The sequence below is a fragment of the Oreochromis niloticus genome, linkage group LG3, assembly GCF_001858045.2.
Source record: "Oreochromis niloticus isolate F11D_XX linkage group LG3, O_niloticus_UMD_NMBU, whole genome shotgun sequence".
NCBI classification, from domain to species: Eukaryota; Metazoa; Chordata; class Actinopteri; order Cichliformes; family Cichlidae; genus Oreochromis; species Oreochromis niloticus.
In genome coordinates this window covers 81280586-81294732 of record NC_031967.2, presented here as the reverse complement: position 1 = coordinate 81294732, position 14147 = coordinate 81280586, and the positions used below count along the sequence as shown (strand labels likewise).

The window sequence follows — 14147 nt, the reverse complement described above, 5'->3', positions numbered from 1 at the left end:
GTGCACGAAGGGGTTTGAACAGCTGTTTAATAAAGAACGTGGCTGCGAAATCCCTAGAGTTTTGGGGAGTTTATAGAAATTGTTACGTATTGCTGAATGCGTGTATTTAAGATGCTGGTTTTGTTTATTACCATTGTGTGAGTAAAGTTTTAATTTTTGATATGAGTGTATGATTGTTTTGCTGAGTTTTGGGATAGAATATATGAACTGGGATTTGATTTTCTTAGGATAAAAAGGATGTTTGTTTCTGGATCTTGTCAGATTGAATATTCACGTACAGGGAGTGTTATTCATATGAGATGCATTTGTAGGGCTGAAACGCCGGAGAACCACTATGGTTTTACAGTGTCTGCAGAAATAAGACGGTCAGAGTTAGAGTTATTTAGCTTTCTGTTTCGTAGTTTCCTGATATTCCGGTGCTTGGAAAAATACATTGAGACACACGAAAGAGACCCAGGTGAACCTGCCAGTGCGTTTTTATCGTTCTGCGAACGTGCCTTTAGTCCATTTGACATAGAGTACCACTGGACCGGGTAACGGACGGTGAAAGTACGAGCATATGCAAATGAGCTGGCTGCTGCGAAACGCACAAGGATTTCTGCTTTGGTTTAAAGTGTTTTTGAGGCCATAAGCATGATTTACACATATTGTTAACTGACTGTAAATATTACGTTGCTTTGTTTGTATGGGGATATACATGGGGCTTTGTTTCATTGCTGCAATGATGTTATTGATGAGCTGGGTTTGGAATATTGTTGTTGTGATGTGTTGGGATTTAGAGATTCTTTTATTGCTGCCATATAATCTGCCTTATGATAAATGCATTAATAACATGTTCTACAGTATTATTTTATCAGTAATATTGTTTACAGGGTTCATATTGCATTGAATATGTTTGTCATCACATTCATTTTATTCACAGGTTGAGTTTATTTTATACACAATGCATAACTGTGCTTGTTTAGAGTTGATGTTCTATCCAAGAGGGTTTTAAGCTTCACTGGTGAGAGTGTCCAGGTGATACATGTTGAGGGAAGATGAGAACATAGCAGGTTAATTGCATGCATGCTTACAATACACATAAATCTAGTAGCAGGCCTGAGCGAAGGCCCAAGTGTCTTCTGCTTCTTATTTGAGACCTGCGCCAATTCAGTCTACTTAGTGATTGAGGACGAGGGTCCATTATTAGCCCTTAGAGGCCCTGAAGCTTGAAGTTATTACCTTAAAAGGAAGGTGTTATCAAAAAGAGAAGTTATATGTTTGTTTATAGTTATTAGAGATGTACAAAATGTACCCTTGTCTGTAAACAATGACTGGACATAATGTATTTTTGACCTGTATTGACGTGTATGTGGGGGTGTGATCCTCTATGCTATAAAACCAGAACCCAGTGTATTTTTGTCAGAGCAAATAAGCCATATGCTGACGGTTGTTCTCCGTTGTCAATAAACTCATCGTTTGATTGCACTTTTCTGGGCCTCCGTCGTTTGTTGTCTGGTCTACAGTTGATCGATCTCGCTTCATTTGGTGGAGGATGCAGGGCAACTAATGATCAGCAGTAAGAGGTACAGGTGTTTGTTGTCGGCGGAGGTCGAGGCCAGATCAGGTGATCGAACGGCAGACGTCACGGTGATCGCTTGACTATTGGGCCCGCAAAAAGGTAAGGCACAAACCTCTTAAACTGAAATTGTGCTGTAGTGGATTATAATTCTAGAATATGTAGTCAAGTGGTCATCCGTTGATCTCTGTTTTGAGTTTTGTTTGCAGCGAAAGTGAAACTTAAGAGTAGTGTTGCATTCATGGTCGCCTTGGAAAAAGCAGTACTGAGCTAAAAGTAACTAGAGACGTTGTTTTTAAGGAAATAAGAGAGATTAAAAGAGATTAAAAGTGTCTAAAGTCAAGGAGTTGAAGAACTCCCTCCCTGGGAAAGACGTTTCCTAGGATTATACTAGGGGGAGGGCCCCGCTGAGAGTTGTGGCCTCAGATATAGCCCTGGTGATCGCAGAGGATCATTGTTAGGGAGACACTTAATTGTGAGAAAAAGAGTAAAATACCGGACGCAAGAGTCCGAGGAAGTTGATATATGATTTAAGAGAAACTCAGGCCAGCCGTGAGCTTGAGGTTTTGCAGTAAAGCCAGCCGAGCAGTAAAGTGAAACTAAGGTCTGTTGTGTTGAAGTAACTCTGAGAATAAATACTGTGAGCTATGAGAGACGATTAAAAAGTATTACCTATGCATTTGCGGACCTGCCGTGGTCAGTGAAAAATTTGTGGACCCGCCGTGGGCCAAGAAAAGCTGTGTTTTTGTTGATATTCCTGGAGAATTTGCAGACCTGTTGACGTCTCTTAAAGACGAGCAGCGGTGTGTATATCCGGGTTGTAGGGACCCACTCATACAGCTGGAAACCGTGACGTAAGAAACTGTCTGAAATGATTTAAGTGCCAGCCGGCTGCAGGCTGTGTGTGAGAGAGAGGCTGTAAAAGTCTCTTTTTCTGTTCTTTTTTGCTGGGGAAAAGTGCATAGTTAAAACTTGGGTGTGGTCACTTCCCCTTTTAATTTTAACAAAGAATAGATACACTGATTAAATGAGGGGTGGATAAAGGGCATGCTCATTGTGCCGTTGTTTCATTATAGGTGCTTGGAAATAGACAGTGAGAGGCCCACGGGGATCCCATTAAGGCTGCTGAAGCATTTTCCTGTTTTGTGAGCGTGCCTTTGGTGATTTTGAAATACAGTATCACTGGACAGGGTGATTCTAATATAAGAGTTATTTTAATCCAACCAGAAACAGAGTAAGAATAAAGCTGTGAGCCTCCTCCTGAGTGGAGAGAATTTGCAGAATTTTTGAGTATCTCTTGTTAAAGAAAAGGAAAAAGAGATTCTGTGTACGGCAGACCGTGAAGTTTCTAGATTAAATCAGAGAGAACTAATGTGGCCGAAGGTTGGATCTGATATGAGGTGAACAGAGGACCGGTCTAAAAGATTAAGAGGTACGCACAAACCTGTTCAATAAGCAAATTTGTGCAAATTGACTGAATTCTAAATTATCTGTTCGCTGAGTAGATGATCTTAACTACTAAATTGGTGCAGTAGGGGTAAAACTGAATTCTCGAGAATAAAGTAAAACGTCGAAGTAATGAATGAGTAACTTGGAAGTAATGAGAAGCTTTGAAGCAAGGATAATGAAACTTTGAGAAACAGACAGTACTGAGTTAAAAGGTTATATGGTATTTCATGGTAAAAAAGAAAAAGAGACCAATGCATGTTTAAGAATAGAGAAGAATATAAGAGTTATTGGTCAGCTTATGGTTTAATAAGTGTCAAACTCACGGGATTGGAGAATCCTGTACTTCTTTGAGACTTCAAAGAGGAGCTCCGGCGTGGGCATATGTCAGGTGGTGTTGCCGAGAGTTGTGGGCTCGGTGAATAGCTAATGATCAAGAGGATCATTTTGGGAGACGCTTATTTGTAAGTAAAAGGATTAAGTTCGGACGAGGAAGTCCGACAGAAACACCTGGTGCTGTCAGGATGTTTAAGTGACACAGAAGTTCAGAAAATCGAGTCAGAAATGGTTTTGTGGCTCTTGGTAAACTGATTTTGAAGGAAAATCAGTGTTTATTGTGCTGAAGTAACAGATCCGGCGTGGTCTGAGGAAAAGAAATAAATCGGTTAATGGCTGATATATTTATATGAATTTTGGTGGATCTGCTGAGGTCCAGAAAATAATCAATGCGGACTGTGTTTGTTCGAACGTTAATAAATGATCCAGGAAGAATTGCCCTGGGTCTGTGTGTGTGTGTGTGTTGTTCAGTGACAACATGCACAGTTTAAAATTGGGCCCTGTTCCTTCCTCTTTTTGGTTTCAAAACACAAAGGCTGTTGGATGAAGAATTACTGTGTAAGGAACGGCTTCATTTTTGATTAGGGAAATAATATGCTTACTTTTGGGTTTATGAAGATCTCGTAACAATCTGGGGGAGATGCCGGGGTAAAAAGAGTGAGCTCGGACGAAGGGGTCCGAGAAAAGAACACCGTGAGTTGAGCAAGGTGTTTTAACTGACTCAGGATTTCAGAGAATCGAGTCAGCTGTGATCTTGAGTTTTAATGGTAAGTTGATTTTAAAGGAAAATCAATGTTTACCATGTTGAAGTAATTCTGATGATATTACTAGATGTGTTGTGATACAAGTAAAGAATAAGTTGTGTAAAGGTGAACACACGATTGTGTTGAGATGTATGGATCGGCTGCGGTCCATCTGATAAGTGAATACTGGGTAAACTGAGACAATAAACTGTTTTTAAATCTTCACTGGCTGCAGTGAGATACGTGTGCTGAAGATTACTGGACTCGGCGAGGTCCATATGATGAAGTTCTTGGGGAGATAAATGACAGAAACAGTTTCTGAATTTTGAGGAGAATTCTGAAGCACTGAGGTTGAATTTTCTCTGTGCTTGGTGCGCTGTGTGGACTTATATCAGAGTTATAAGTCCAAAGGTTATGACCTGGAGGTCATTCATGGTGTTTAAAGAAGAACAGGAATTAGAAAAGGATATTTAATGTCATATTTTGTGTAAATTGAGGAAAACTCACCACGTGTTCACCTTTTTTCATTTAAAGGGACACGGACATTAACACACACACACACAGTACTTGGGTGTGAGTTACTTCCTCTCTTAATTTTAAACTGCAACACGTGTTCATTGAACTAGAATTTCAGCAGTGGATGAGACAGGATTTAGGTTAGGGCTAGTCAAAGATAAAGATGACTTTTATTAGTCCTACCGGTGGGAAATTGGGATTGTTAAAGCAAAAGTGCAAAGTTATGCAGCAGAAATTAGAAAACACTGGAATGCAATAAAATAAAGTAGAATAGAATAAAATAGAATACCAATACTATATACAGCTGAGTAAGAAAATACAAAATACAACTTTGTCAAAGAAAGAAGTGCACATATAGCAGTCTTAGTCTTAGTATGAGGGTTCTTGTAAAGTAAAAGATTATGCTCAAAGTTTTATGCCCTGGAAGCCAAGAGTCGTGTGTAGAGAAGAACATGACTTGGAAACGGACATTTAAGGTCACATTTTGTCTAAGATGGGGAGAATTGTCCCATATGTGTTTATTTCTCTTCTTTTTAAGAGGACAGACGCACTGAGTGTTGTCTATTTCCTCTTTCTGATTCTAAGCAAGCATGTTTGATAAAATACTCTTAGGAAAGCGTATTTTGAGTGCTTCTAAGTGTGTGAATGTTGTGAGTACTTGATTTGAATGATTCTGTGTGATTTGTACAAAATAATAAATAAGTAATAATAACTCATAGGAGAGTGCGTGAATAGAGGAGGCCTGAGAGAGTGTGTGTGCGTCAAACAGGAAGTCTGATTATAGCTGGGGAGAGACGTTGCAGCATGAAAACAGAGCAATTAGAGACTGAATGTCTTAAGAAAAAGTAATAAAATATATTAATTACATGTTTTAGAAAAAGAAAGACTGAGAAAATAAATACATGAACTAACAATTACATTAATTAATAGAAAACACACGTACACAAATTGTTACAGGTGAAATGTTGGGAATAATCAAGAAGTGAGATAGCTCAATATACTGATGAAATGAAGAAAGCAGCTTACACTCCTTTGATTTCCAGAGTCAGTGTGTCCCATCACCTCATAGCACCCGTGCCCACTTGGCCCCCGTATCAGGCGAAGCATGGAAGGCTGGACAGCCCATGATGGGTAAGATCCCACCTCGAAACCCTGGGACAACCTAAGGCAAGGCGCAGTCACGATTGCTTGAACCTAGGTCCCTAAGTGAGCTTGGACTCACTGGAGGAGACGGGACCTCAAGGGTAAAGCTGCTGGGGCAGAGGGGGAAATGTCATTAACAATGACGAGTGATGAGCCAAAGAGGGGAGACACTCACTGTCTTTCAGGGTGAATTGTTCCCTGAACCTGAAAATCAAGCTCTAACTTCTGGCTGAGGACAAGGAATGTTGTTATTTAAGGAGGGAGATCAAATTTGGGAAAGAGAAAAACTGACTGTTTAAGTGGAACTTTGTGAGGGAGTCTGAAAAAACCACGAAAAGAAACATATACACAATCACACACACAAATAGAAAATGCGTTAACCTTAGAATACAAAAGAGCTCATGAAGATCAGATAGCAGGTTTAGCATAGGAGTCTGTTTATCATGTTGTCCAACTCGCTTAGTGTGTAGTAGTTTTTAGAAGAGAAAATTTAGAATTTAGTGATGATGGTGTGCAAGTTGTGTGGTGTTTAACGAGATTTTCTGTGTATTGAGCAGGTGAGGTGATGTTAGTTGACCTGAGAGTGTCAGGACCCTGAAGAACTTGTGGCAAAATGTTCTGTGTTTAAGATTGTTGAGGTTGTTGTTGTAGTGATGGGTTACTTCTATCGGTTAGATTTGTGTTGTTTTCTTATTTTAATAGAGGGAGTTTTATCAAACATGCACATGTCTAAGGGGGTTCATCATTTTTGTAACAGTGCACTTAGAAAAACCTGTCAGGTGATTTTGTTTTGTGTTTTGATGAGCTAATAATCAGCTCTCTTCTTCTCATTTTGTTCTAAGCAGGCCTGCAAAAGAGTGGATAACAGCGCTGAAAATTCTCGGTGACCTTCTCCAGATTACAATGGGCAGAGGAGAAGGCTAAGTCTCTGTCTAAAAGGATTGCCGCGAGCCAATCCAGTCTAAAAGCAGAAAGAACTATTTTCCTAAAAACAAAATAAAACAAATGAATGAGCGCATGTTGCTGAGAGTGAAGACTCTGATTATTTGCGAGGGAGTCCACACTATCAGCAAGACCTGATGTTAATGCATGTGAGTGAATGTGTGTAAATGGATGGTGACTGGACAGACGAGGCAGACCATAGGTTGGACCGACTGGATACTGAGATAAAGACTGGACTAAGGTTAGACACATGACTGATAACTGTTCTGTTTTAAGTTTTCTTTTTATAACACAGGTTGGATCATAAGTGGGGAAAAACTGAGTATGAAATGTGAAGTTCTGGTTAACACACAGGTTTTTGTTTCTAGGAAGTTCCAAGGATGCAGGCTGTAGATGGAGCCAAGAAAAGATTTGACATAATGATTAATTTGATTTCATTCCTTAAACACACACTGTAAAAAAGAAAATGTTGAGAAAACGTAAAATTTCAAGGCAACATGATGCAAGAGATTTTTGAGTTTTCTCAACTTTTGCCAACTGCTGTTGACTCAACTAAGATTTACAAGTTCTGCCAACTTGGATCTCCTTGTTCACCTAATTAGGATAATCCTGGAAGTCTAACGAAGAAATTCTGGTTTCAATGCCATGTATTTCTGCCTTCACCAAACACAGATATTCTTGTTGAGTAATCATACAATTCTTACTCCAGTGAGTTGAAAATTTACCTATATAAACAAAGGAAAATGTATGTTGTTATTATACTTGAAAAAACACTTAATAAATAGATATAGAATAAAACAAAGCACAATTCAATGTTATCTAAAAGCTTATTTATTTTGTTCAACAGTCTTTTCAGTACATTTCAGAATGTCATGGGTAGTAGGGTGAATTTCTGTTAAAAAAAACAAAAAGAAAGAAAGAAAAGAAATAAACAAACAAAAACGTGTTGCCAGTTTCTTTTGGGTGCTTTGAGCACCCCAGCAGAGACGTTAAAATTCTAGAGTCCAGAACCAAAAAAGAAAAGTGTCCAGCAACTTAATAATTCATGCACACACACCCTGACCGTCTTGTAAAAGCTGAACATAACTATTGCACATTAAATAGGGTAGTGCTACAAACGATTGCCTATGCACCCAGACATTGACATTTTACACAGGCTTACTATGATGAACTATGGAAGTTAAAAGTTCTTAGAAATGTTACCATCAATGAAGAGGAAACTAACATTATAACAAATCTTTTAAAATACTACAAGACAAATTTTCACCATATATTCTCAACAATACAGATTCATCTGACTAAAATTTACATTTCGAATAATGATTTATCCACTTCACCTTCATATTGTCCGACCAGGCCAAAATAAGATGGCCTGAATTGCTTCAAAGGTAAAACTCATCTGCTTTGGATAATCAATGTTGAGGGCATACAAAAGGCCAAAGAGGTGTGCCAGGGCAGTAGAGAGATCTGGAATGTTATGTAGCACGATGTCCCCTTCCAACACAACTGCATGTTCTCGCACAGACGTATCAGCATCGTCATCTTGTAGGATGGTGAGGATGGCAACTGATGCACCGTTCAACACTGGTTCCAAAATGTCAGTGTCCTGAAGAAAAGTAAAATATGAATTATTGAAAGCTAAGAAAAACTAAAGACAAAACAAATTTCAAAAGATTTTAACTTTAACCTCTATACCATGCTGGTCGTTTGACCCATGGAGGTTTTAAGAAGAAAAAGCTTATTTTCTTTTAATTAATGCCACCTTGTGAGTTTTGTACAAAAATAATTTTCTGCTATGGAACAACCACTAATAATGCCCAGCTGCTGCTCAGCAGAAAAAAAAGGAGTGAGAGTTATGACAACTGCAATCCCCACTATAAAATTATCTGGACTGCACTGAGAAAGTGTACATTTCCATTTTGGATAAACTCATCCTTTAAAAACATCTCATAGCAATTAGTTTTACTTGCATTACTTTTTTGTACTTACTAAGCACTTCAGGAAAACCTCTGTTGCATCTTCTCTTGAGGAAAATGGGCAGGCCTCTCAGTGCCCGTTGGACACAGTGTTGGATGTCTAAAGAGTATTCAGTGGAAAACAAGAATTTCAATTAGTGAAGTAACATGGTGTACTATACACAATGCAAAATCAGAACTCTCATAGTAATGAAAGTAAAGCACAGGTCAGACCCAGCAACACGCAAAACGTACAACCCCCCCCCCCAAAAAACAACAACAACAACACCATGTTAACAATTTTACTTTCGTTTTACAAATTAAATAAAATACTGCCAAATAAGAACAAAGCAATGACTCATGACATTCATTTTTACTGACATATCCACTGATGTGTTTTGTTTGAAGCCAACATCTTTTTCAGTTTCTGTTAAGAGAAAAGTATACTCTCTTCTAAAAATGTCAGATAAAGGAGCACTTCACTCACCTGTTCATCAAGTTTATCCAGGAGGTCTTCCATCTCCTCACCAAGAGCTCCCTTCTTAGACCAGTACAGTTTCAGCAGGCCAGGCACAACTTTGTCAAGGGATGCATTGAAGGTCCCCAGGAGGTCTTTGCTTGTGATCCGATGAAATTTTCAGATATCTAAACAATACATTCACCAAAATAGTGTCATTTATTCAGCACAGAAAATTCCTGGGTAGCTGTCTTGGACAGTCTGCACCATGTTATATGCCTGACTGTGTTATCAACAGCAAAACCTACTTCAAAAATCTCTCATGAATACGTCTTTTGCACAGGAATAGAAACACCCCCCACAAAACCCAGTATCAATATGAAAATACATATTATGTTCTAAGTTGCACCAAAATATGTGACCAATCAGATTCTGTGACCTGCCTTAGTATTCTTTCCCTAACAATCTCAGACTATAGAAGTCCTATTTCTAGCACAAAAAGAAAAAAAATACATGCTAAGTCAAAATTATGAGATTGCCTTTCTGTTTCACAATTTCGATTTAGCATGGGGACTCTTGTACTGGCAGAAATGTTCAGGGTAAGGATTTCAATATAACACTGGCAAGGGCCTTGACTGGAGTGGTAGCACAAGATAATAAAGTTGGCCAATGCATTACCCCAGCAAATACCGTACTGCTTCAATATAAGTATAAATCATGCCCAATTTGAATAATAATTAAATTATAAATAAATTAGGACAGTCTTACCTCCTCAGAGGAAAACAGCTCAGGTCATCTCTCCTGGACCTCAGATACCATAGGCTGACACTCCACGACCTCTCTCCGCCTGAGAGAAAATGTTTGCAATAATGAAACATTTCAATATAATGTAGAAAAAAAAAACAAAAAAAAAAGTTACGGATCGGACTCCCCGATCCTTACTGCGCATGTGCAAAGTCGGACCGTACAGATCGCGTCTACCCGTGGAATTGTACATAAAATCAATACTCCACCAACAAAAAGGCTCTCAAAACAATACAATACTTTCCACAGCTTTGAAGGATGGGTCAGGTGTATCCTTCGTGGCCCACCCTATGCCAGAATTCATAGCGCGGCCCAGCCGATTCTAGTTTCAAACAATGGCGGCAGCCACTTAGTTTTAATATTACTCTTATTACTCTTTCTGGGTCACAAAGTAAACTTTTAAGGTATTTTCAGGCGAGAATGTAGCTGTGTAAATTTCAAATATCTGCTCAGTTTATTAAGACAACACATTTTTGCAAAAATGCTTCTACGTTTTCGGAGACGTCTGTTACCACCAGCTTCGATAGCTAGCTGGGGATTCAAGGCTCGCTAGAGCAGCGAGAGCAGCGAACTCCTGGCATATCATTTTCAACCCCCCGCGCGGTCCTTCGCTAGCTTAAACATGATATATAAGTCCCTTAGATGACTTAAATATGTTATTGTTTGGCTTTTTTTCAGTGCTTTACTCGTTCCACCCTCCTGGGTCCTCAGGAGGATGCAGCCTAGCGCTTGTAGAAAATCCTAATAACAGATGTCGTTAGCTTACCTGCTAGGGCAAATGGCCGGCAGCTCCCGCACCTGTCCAAAAAATGGTCAAATAATACACTCCAACTTCAGACCAGGTAAAATCCGTAATGGTCGAAAAATTGTAATTTTCATCCAACTTTGGCCACGTTTGTTCAAAGTTTCTTAGCAGGTTTTCAGTTCAGAACACATCGACAAACCACTATCACACAGTCTGCTCAGACTCGTTTGGTCTAGTTCAGACTTATTCAGACCACGACGTGAGCCAGTCACCTACGGGGTTTCCCACCGGTTCCCAACTCGACTCAAAAAATCTACTCAAAAGTTGATAATCTTTGTTATGCTCGCTAGAAAATCTTAGTTAGGACAACAATGGAAGAAATTTGTTGGGCAGACAAGCTATTTTAGGTTGTAAATGGAAAGTTTTATTTCTAAGTCAGTTTAATTTGAAAACTTTACTCAAATCAACAATTACTAGTTATCGTTTTTACAGTGCAGGTTTGAAGGGCCGGAGCATGAATATCTAATATGATATGACTAACCTTTTTCTTTTAATCTCCTAAGCTCGAGTGAAGGATTTTGAGTTTGTAACACATAAGATGTGTCACAAAAGGGGGAGTTACAGGATTTAAGGTTTAATTTGAAATGGGTTTTAGGATCGTTTTATGACGTTTGGAGTTTTTGATAATTTAGATATAGAAATTGTTTTGTGGTTCTTTTTGATCTGTTTCTATGCTTAGATGGTGATGGTTTATATCTTACCCTGGGCGTGTTTAATAAAACTAAAAGTGTTGCTCACACACATGAAGGGCATGGAGATTAAGTAAAGTTAATATAAAGGACAGAGCTCAGAACATGATATGGTGAAACAACTTTGAATGATTAAAGAACCTTAGATGAACACAGTAGATTAGTGAGGTGTAGCAGAGAGAGGCTTTTTGTTTTCTATCCTTTACAGGAGAAGATTTCAGGACCACAGCGACCACAGGGGGGCGAGAATCCTGGAAGCCCCAGACCGAACGGAACCAACCAGAGAAAGGAGAAGAACAGAGCACAAATACACCTAGTTGTTTATATAACAAAGAAGATCAAAAGCTTGTTAGACATAGGTTATAATGGAAGCATAAAAGGGATGAGAGGAACTTTGCATAACATAGAAATCCTGCAACAATTCGTAAATTGCCCAAACACAGTGTTCAGACCGGATATGCACTACCCGTTAAAGGGGGCGAAGAAATCAGGCCTAAGTTTGAAAAATGAAATGGGTTAACTCGATAAAGGATGTTTCCAAAGGTAGAGAAAATAATGTAGGACCTTTTACCAGGAGAAAGCTAATTGTATCTTTTACACTTTACAGTGTGCACTGAGGGAAGTCAGGAATAGTTTAAATTAGGATTAAAAAATTAAACTAGGTGGAAAGGGGGTGTAGCAAGTAGATTTAGGGCAGCTCACAGCCTGGCGTAAACGCAAGGTGCCGTCACACAGCCTAAGTTATTTGTTTGATTTATTTTAAACATTGAAAACATACAACCCGTTGAGGAGACAGATAGGGTTGGGGAATTGAAGGGTTTTGTTTGTTTAGCATAATTTCTTTTGTTATATTTTAGCTTTAACAGGGAACATGCCTCTCTGGAGCTTCTCTCCTGATGCTACCCCGCCAAACACCCTTATCCATAGAGACTATGTCAGCTCCCAAACAGACAACAACAAACCAAATCTAGCAATAAAACAACTTAAACATCAATAGTAACAAAGCAAGAACAATACAGAATCCACATCTGAACCGAAGATTAAAACAGTGAAATGTGGATTATTAAATATTAGGTCTCTCTCTTCAAAGCCTCTGTTAGCTCACGCCAAGCGGTCGCAGCAGATGGCTGCCCGTACCTGAGCGTGGTTCTGTCGGAGGTTTCTTCCTGTTAAAAGGGAGTTTTTCCTTCCCACTGTTGCCAAAGTGCTTGCTCAATAGGGGGTCACAAGATTGTTGGGTTTTTCTCTGTATCTATGAAGCGCCTGGAGGCAATTTTTGTTGTGATTTGGCGCTATATAAATAAAATTCAATTGAATTGTATTGAAGTAAACTTAATGTGATAAATTAGGAATTAGTTCATTTCTCAAGTGAGAAATGAAAAAGGGGGACTGGTGTTAGGAATAAAAGAAATATTTTTAATGTGTACTTTAATAATGAAGGCTTGTAGAGCAACGCTACCTTTGACTTACAAACAAGAGCTCAGCCAGACTGAAAAACAGGAAGTTTTAGTGCACAAGGCATATTAATAGATATAGACACAAAAAAGAGGAACTCCCCATACAAACAATGTTCAAGACTGTGTGACGTGTAAAGTACCGAAATAACACCATATAAGTCACAGCTGATGATTCTAATGTTAGAGAGCTTTTGCAACTGGCGTCTGAGCTGTGCAGAGGTCTCTCACCCCGGAAGATGATTGAATAAAGAAAGACAGGTACTTATGTATGTCAGCATAAGGTGGAGTCCAACAGAAGCAAGGCACCCTACATGCGCACAGCATGCAGCAGGGGTTGCCAAAATAATATAGAAAACAGCACATGTAGTGAGAGAACACCCTCTAAAAGTTCTGATTACACATAGTGTGGTGGCATAGGTGAACTCGCAGGCGTTCACTATGACATCATTAGCACAACAGAGACTGAGTAAAGTTTTAGATGCTCCAAATCTGACATTTACACATGAAGGAATCAATATGGCAGATTTAATGGGATCAGGAGAACCTCATGATTGTACTAAGAAAGCAGAAGTTGAAGGGAAAGTCAGGGAAGATTTAAAAGCAGAACCTATCCCTGGAGCTGAGGATTGGTTCATAGATGGCTGCTGTCATCGTGATGAAGAAGGATCGAAAGCAGGCTATGCTATAGTCTGCAAACAAGGAACTGAATTTGAGCCCACGAGGAACTCCAGCAGTGGAAGGAGCCACGCTGGACTGGTCCTTATGAGGTCGTTGCCAGAACAACTATAGCAGGTCAACTAAAAGAAAAAGGCGATACCTGGTATCATTGGTCGTAGTGTGTACCAGCACAGGAGAGGTTGGTAGAGGACAACCCCTCTACACCCAACACAGGTGGTAATGAGCAGAGGCAAAATAAATCCTCTCACCTGTGCAACGGGCCAACCAGTAGTCTACCTGGGAGGCCGAAGAGAGAAGAGGAGCAGCGCAGAAGGTCGCCACGCCAGCAGAAAGGAGCGGTGACAAGTTGAGGACTCCACAAAAGCAGGGGAGTTTCATTCCAGGATATAAAGTTTATATAACATGATGCAAACACACGAATCAGAGACACGTAATGAGAAAACTGATTAGAATGTTCCTTACAACTACATGTTTATTGTATGCAATGATATTAATGATGGCTGTGTTGTTTATTGTCTATATTTTGCAGGGCACTCCGGACCACTTGTCTGAACACGGAGGCCAGTCCAGCCCAGCACTTCCTGAGACTGTACTTGCCAAAACGGGATCGGTAAAAAC

The 14147-nt window shown here is 39.5% G+C and overlaps 1 long non-coding RNA gene across 1 annotated transcript; it reads right to left on the bottom strand.

Moving 5' to 3' along the window:
- Positions 1-7687: 7687 nt before the first annotated feature.
- Positions 7688-11141, bottom strand: LOC109199805 (uncharacterized). The gene is made up of 5 exons (XR_002060108.2): positions 10667-11141; positions 9865-9943; positions 9127-9284; positions 8674-8760; positions 7688-8290 (listed from the first exon to the last, which is right to left on the bottom strand). It is a non-coding gene; the product is annotated as an uncharacterized LOC109199805 (long non-coding RNA).
- Between the last annotated feature and the right edge of the window lie 3006 nt (positions 11142-14147).